This window comes from Oryzias latipes, chromosome 15, assembly GCF_053564925.1.
Source record: "Oryzias latipes strain Hd-rR chromosome 15, Olatipes_Hd-rR_3.1".
Lineage (NCBI taxonomy): Eukaryota > Metazoa > Chordata > Actinopteri > Beloniformes > Adrianichthyidae > Oryzias > Oryzias latipes.
Window position 1 is genome coordinate 17,241,635 of NC_136251.1, and position 6,929 is coordinate 17,248,563.

General features: G+C 37.1%; 1 long non-coding RNA gene across 1 annotated transcript; it reads left to right on the forward strand.

The window, feature by feature from the left end:
* The first annotated feature begins 773 nt into the window (after positions 1-773).
* LOC144984102 (uncharacterized) lies at positions 774-1,521 on the forward strand. Its single transcript, XR_013647759.1, has 3 exons — positions 774-906; positions 986-1,115; positions 1,291-1,521. It is a non-coding gene; the product is annotated as an uncharacterized LOC144984102 (long non-coding RNA).
* Positions 1,522-6,929: the final 5,408 nt, after the last annotated feature.

Consider the following 6,929-nt stretch of genomic DNA (forward strand, 5'->3'; position numbering starts at 1 on the left):
TATTAAAAAATATCCAGTATCTGTTGTAAAATATATTTGTAAATACTTAAGATGATGTGTTTAATATGTTATATTCCTCAATCAACAACCTAGATTGTTTTGAAGCTCATCAATTTCAGTAATGCTAAAGCTAACGCTAACGCGAATTAGCGCCGAAGGCTAAAAACAAACGCTAGATATTACATCAAAAAGCAGTGACTTCTAACCGTAGTCACAAGTTATTAACACATGTTTTAAATGTGTTCATATATGTAGGGACAGACGAGGATGAGGAAAATCCGATCCATTTGCGGATGGAGAAAGATAGCCTGTTTGTTTTCAAGCTAGCTCGTGCCAGATGGGTAGAGACATATGATCAGATTTGACTTCATTTTAATAAACGGTTAATCGTTGTCGTACTGGGTTAAAGGTTTATGTTAAAGACCCAGAAGAGAGAGGAGGAAAGGGCTAGAAGGGAGGAACAGCGACAGGAGAGTCTGTTAAGTTTACTTGAGTTGAAATTATTGTTCTAAAATGTAATGCAGCCATTGTTTTTCCAATTTGTTTAATAAATGTATGAACAAAAATGAATAATTTACAAGTATTATTTAAATCTGAGCTATTTTTAACAATCTTAAAAGGATTTTCATATAAATATCAGATGTACATATTTAGAATTTCGTTTTATATGTTAATATTTATTTTTATACATGTTAACAATAATCCTGGTCTTCTAGAGTCATGTGTGTCACAGTTGGAGCTGAAAGGAAAGCAAAGATTTGTCCTTGCAGACAGACGTGACTCTGCTCGTCCTGCATGTTCCTGGTGTTGTCCTGGTGTGGCTCAACATCTGTGGCTAAGCAGTCGCCTTTGCTGATGCACAGAATGTGCAGAATTGAACTGCAGGCAATGATTTTCATTGCAAAGGTTGGTTTTACTTCCAGTGCCCCCAGAAATATTGCTCTCCTCCTCATCTTTATCATGCCAAATGCTCTCTTCACAACAGAGCGTGTTCTGGAGTGGTTCTGGTTGTAACTGCCTCAATGGCATTCCTCATGGGTTCCCTGTAGGGTGTCAGCAGCATGATGGGATGTGCAATGCAGGGATACCCACCATCACCCAAAAGGATCCTTCAGGTGGGTTTGTTTGATTTACATAAATTGGGCTTTTACGTAGAACCCGTGAATCATGGATTGATCCTGGATTCCCAACAAAAATATCTATAAATTTGGCATTAGAGTCACATACAGCATGCATTTTAATGGAATAAAAAAGCTTCCTGTTAAAATAACAAGCTGCATTTTCTTTTAGGGCCTTTATTCTTATGTGGCAGCCATCAATGCTCCTTGTGACCCTTTGGAAGGAGAAAGACCAAGCGAGCTGCTAAAATCCAGAGGCGACTTATGGTAGTTCATTCCCACTGGGAAGCTGGGTGACCCTGCTCATCAGCCGGAGGATGCGGTCTGCCGTCCTGTGGACAACATCGCTCACGGTGGACCGTGTCATGTCAAAGACTCTGGCTACCACACTGTAAGATGTGCCACACGCCAGCCAGAAAAGAAACACCAGGACGTCAGTCTCCTGTGACCCCCCAGAGTGTGAGGAACCCAAAGCTGATGCTTCAGGACCATCGACCCAGATGCTCGATGGTCCTGCGGGTCAACCGAAAATCCAGTCTTGTGTCGGACTGACCGTCAGCGTAAAGGGCCAGGACAGACACCTTTGTGTTGGTAAAGCAGTAGAGACGTGGAAAACCCTGGAAAATGCAACATTAATTATTTCATTGAGGAAATTAAATCACATTTTTTTAATGTTTCTATTTATTTTGATGTCTTACATTTTAGATTATGAAGTATTTATTAATTCTGGAAAATCTCGTGGTTTTTATTTGGCTGGGTTTTTGGATTTTCATTTAAACTTTTAAAAATGAAAGTTTTTCTTTTGTTTTTGTTTAAAACAAGTGATATGGTTTGACTCTGAATAAAAAATTCTAAACTTTGAACTCACAAGTGTTTCATGTAATTGGACTACACAACTCACTTGAAAAAGAATGTTAAACTCTTACCCAGCAGACTGTGTAACCTTGAGCATGATTAGTAACAAAGTTTAAGTTAAAGTTTAAGTTTAACTATAAAAAAAGCTTTAAGTTTAACTCACAAGTTATTCTGTCTGGTCAGGGAATCCAGAGGAAATCTTCTGAGATGTCTGCTTGTCCTTGCCGTCCTGTGATGCTGCATATCTGCTCGTTTTCAGTTTGATCTCACGAAAAACGGTTGAATTATTGCCAGGAACACGGACAGATTCATTTTCAAAGCCATTTTCAGTAAGGTGTAAGAAAACTACAGAAAAAAATGCCTCCTTGCAAGAGCCCGTTAATCGTTCAGCGGCACAAAAACAAAATAAATATTGGCATGAAAAAATAACTTGGGGGTTTATTTATGAACAAATACATTAAATCAACACCAAAGTGTTTGTAATTTAATTATTTATAAATCAGTCACGTTTTCCATGATCAGAACACAGCAGATTCATAGATAGTCTTTGTAAAATGTTCATATTTATTATGTTTTTACTCTGACAAATAAGAGTCATTCTCCCCGATAAATAGGAGTAGTTCGCCTCCAGACCAGGTGGTGGCGGTAATGCGCCACTTTATTTCCGTGTCAAGCGCGTTATGAACAACACCCAAAAGAAAAAAGTACTGAGCACGGGTGTCTGAATTGCTTTTAAATTCAGAGAACTATATATAGTTCTGCACTATATAGGGTTTTAGTAGTTAGGGATCAGGGCAGGAATTCGGACACAGGTTCATTTCCACTGAAATGCCTTCAGTCGACCAACTTCATTTCTAACAATAAAGTAAAAAAAAAAACGTTTCTACTGAAATGCCTTCCGTTTCTATTGAAATTTTCATATGTGTATGTGAGAGCATTTTGGATAGTGTGTGTGAGAGCATTTTCACATGTGTATGTGAGAGGATTTTCACATGTGTATGTGAGAGCATTTTCACATGTGTATGTGAGAGCATTTTCAGTAGTGTGTGTGAGAGCATTTTCAGTAGTGTGTGTGAGAGCATTTTCAGTAGTGTGTGTGAGAGCATTTGACATGTGTATGTGAGAGCATTTTCAGTAGTGTGTGTGAGAGCATTTTCAGTAGTGTGTGTGAGAGCATTTTCAGTAGTGTGTGTGAGAGCATTTTCAGTAGTGTGTGTGAGAGCATTTGACATGTGTATGTGAGAGCATTTTCAGTAGTGTGTGTGAGAACATTTTCACATGTGTATGTGAGAGCATTTTCAGTAGTGTGTGTGAGAGCATTTTCAGTAGTGTGTGTGAGAGCATTTGACATGTGTATGTGAGAGCATTTTCAGTAGTGTGTGTGAGAGCATTTTCAGTAGTGTGTGTGAGAGCATTTTCAGTAGTGTGTGTGAGAGCATTTTCAGTAGTGTGTGTGAGAGCATTTCACATGTGTATGTGAGAGCATTTTCAGTAGTGTGTGTGAGAACATTTTCAGTAGTGTGTGTAAGAGCATTTCACATGTGTATGTGACAGATTTCACATGTGTATGTGAATGAATACATTTTCAGTTGTATGTATACAAGCATTTCACTAGTGTGTGTGAAAGATTTCACATGTGTTTATGAATGCTAATTCTGAATAATGTCCTACACGGCACCTCATACAAAAAGGACCCAGCTAGGGTTCAAACCAGTGGTATTTTTATTTTACACTAGAAAATGTGGCCACACTTTTCCACACACAAATATTTTTACTTGTTTGGGTTTTGAAACAGTTCTGAGCAACAACAGTGCAGTTTTATGTACAAAAAAAGGAGTCCTATGAATTATATAAAAAAACGTTTTCAAAAAACTCAGCAGATGTTTCCGGCTTATGATTATTTCAAAGACAAAAACTTGTATATACAGTCTTGTAGTCCTAGTACGTCCAGATCAATCCACAAATAAGAGAAAAATGAGTCACATGAACACAGTTAGCTAAAAGATTTGGTTTGTTTTTTTAATTGCTGTTTTTAACTCGCAGAACGCACTAAATACATCGGTCTGGTTTGATCTCGAAAGCATCTTGTTTTACCTTTTTAACATAATAGGTCTTAATACAAAAAATGAACACTGACTCATCTGCCTAGATTAAACCAGATTCTTAGAAATAATCCTTTGTCATTGTTATGTTTTGACTTATTCAATGAAATTCAAAAAATGTAAATGTTGGATAAAGTGAACTCTGTAAAAGTTTTGGAAATGTAAAGAAAAAAACTAGAAGAAATGCTGTAAAGGCTTTGCAGTTGGGGGGTCAAAGAGATCAATTATATTTGATGGTGCAAAGGTAGGTTTAAATTAGACTATACTCAGAAGCAAAGAGCAGGGTCACAAAAAAGAAGAAAACAAAGGGGTTTTTTTCACCTCCAACATGGGTCTATTCTTTTTGTTACATTTGAACCTTTCCCTAAATGAGCTAGTGGAAGCTGTGAAGAGGAAACTTAAGTCTTAATGAGGCAGGAGATCTTTTTTGGGTCCTGTTTGTGGTTTGAACTGAAGCTTTTAGCCGAGATAAATCCAGATGAGGCTGCACTGTGTGAAGTGAACATGAGTGGATGTGGTCTTAATGTGGATGGGAATGTTAGACCTGTCTGTGTCTAGGTAAGGTGACCTTTTTTTGCAGCATATGACCTTAAAGTCAGGCAGTTTGTAAAAGCAAAAGGAAAATATATGAGAGGATCATTGAAAGAGCAGCCCAAGTCAAAGTTTATTGAAGTTGCTAATTTGTAGACTAAAAAAAAAGTAGATTTTGTCTATGAAGACACATTAAACATTCTGGTCTTACTATTACAGGAACCATTGTGGTGTCTGCCAGGTGGTTTACTAGGGCCAAAAGAAGATTGTACTTATAATGTTAAATGAAATGTTAAATGAAAAATAAATGTTAAATACCAAAATGTGCCTTTTCAAAATCCTATCTCTTCAAATGCTTCATTACACAATCCTTAATAATTAGGCGTCTTAAATAAAACCAGCCAACAGCTCCCCCTATAGGATCCTTTGCACCAGATTATATTTGTAATGTCAGTCCAATGTGCTTTTCATCCAACCCATTCTCCATGTAGTAACATTTCCTTCCCACTGATTTGCTGCATTCTTATGTTCCCATTATTTTTCCCTTTTTTTTCCAGCGACACTCCTCCCCCCCACCCATCCGCTCCGCTCCCCCTCCACTCCCTCCCTGCATCTCCTTCATTCATCACGTTAAGCCCCGGTGACAGGGCAGCGCTGCTTGGTGGCAGTCCGCTTAGTGCCGCCTGACACACACAGCCTTGAAGACAGCTTGGCAAAATGAAAGTGAGAGAGGTATCGGACCACATGGAAATGAAGGGGGGTAAAGCAAAAGCGATGGAGAGAGCCAGGAAGGGAAGCCGAGGTCACATGTTGTCCTAGAGGGACTGTCACTGGCCAGCATGCTGCAGTGCATGTGGATGCGTGTAGGGAGGATGACCTTGGGAGACATGCGCTTGTATCTGTGTGTGCATCTGTTGTTGTAGAGGAGGTCCATGCTTGGAAAGCAAAGGCTGCTGTTCCTGTAATCAGCAGAGGTTACAAACTATACTTGTTTTACTTTTAAAATCTGATTATTGTGCTTGTTTATTCAAGATTTTGCTGACTCAACTATTAGGTTAAAAAAAAAAGGCAATGTCCAGATGGTCAGACAGATGTAGACCAAATTCAGGATTTAAGGCGTGGATGACAAGAAAAAGTGTTTCACGTTGCATAAAGAAAGCAAACACTGCTAAAAAGGCTAATAATATATTTTAAAAGTAATGGAGTAAATAACATTTCTTACAGTTTAATTAGGTAAACCATTTTTGAAAGATATTTTAGCCAAACCACTGATATTTAAGAAATATGCATATTTTTAATCATTACTAAAGGTTTCCTTTTCAAACTCCAAACAGACCACATTTACATTCCAACTTGTCCAATTTGTTTTTTCTTTTCTTTTCTGTACTCCTACTTTAGCCTCCAAGTGCTATATGAACTCAGATTACTAGGGTAACAAAAAACAACTCAACAAGATTAGATCAAAATATAGCAACAGAAAGTAAACTAACAGAAGGAAATGAACATTACAAAATGATTCAAAAAGTAAAATGCTGACAGTGGAAAAGGAAGATAAAACCCATATATAGTTAAAAAACAGTTAGACCTACGTTGAAAAGGAACATTATTAAACAACAGTTAGCATTTTGGTTGATATTTTATCTAAAAATGATGAATAACATAACAGAAAATTGAAATACGTTTAGCGTTCCTGTTAGCTATTGCCTCTGACATATGAATATTTCTTAAAATTGCCATAAATTTATTAATTTATTTGTTGAACTCTACACAAACTATAACTCCTCTTTACATGTTTAAAAAACAAAAGAGAAGACTTTTCCAGGATTTTGCACAGTACTTTGTACCTTGTCTAATCAAGGTTTTGTATTCAACACTTGAAGTATTTTATTTTTATTTTAAATGTAAAAATAGCTCTGAATAAACATTAATAATAATATCAATGCAGGTGTTGCACTAATCTTTGCATTTCTTTTATACCTTTACAAACATTTTCTCAGGAGTGTTGGGTTAAGGATGCACGTGTGAAAGATAATTTTTCTTTGCCATGGTGAGTCACTTTTAAATGTACGTCCTAATGTATTGTAATAAAAAAAAAAGTGCAGGTCATTTTGTGCCATTTGCAATGTGATGTCACACTGTGTTAGAAAGAGCAGATGAGGATCGTTGGTATCACATACCCTTCCAGCAGATAGTTTTTGTCCAGTCTTAGGCCCAAATAAAGCACTTTTTTATATTACATGTAAGCTTGTTCCAAAAAGAAATTAAAGTCTTTGTCGACAGCTGCTTGCCTAGCTTTGGACTTTTTTTTGGCAAGAGCTACACA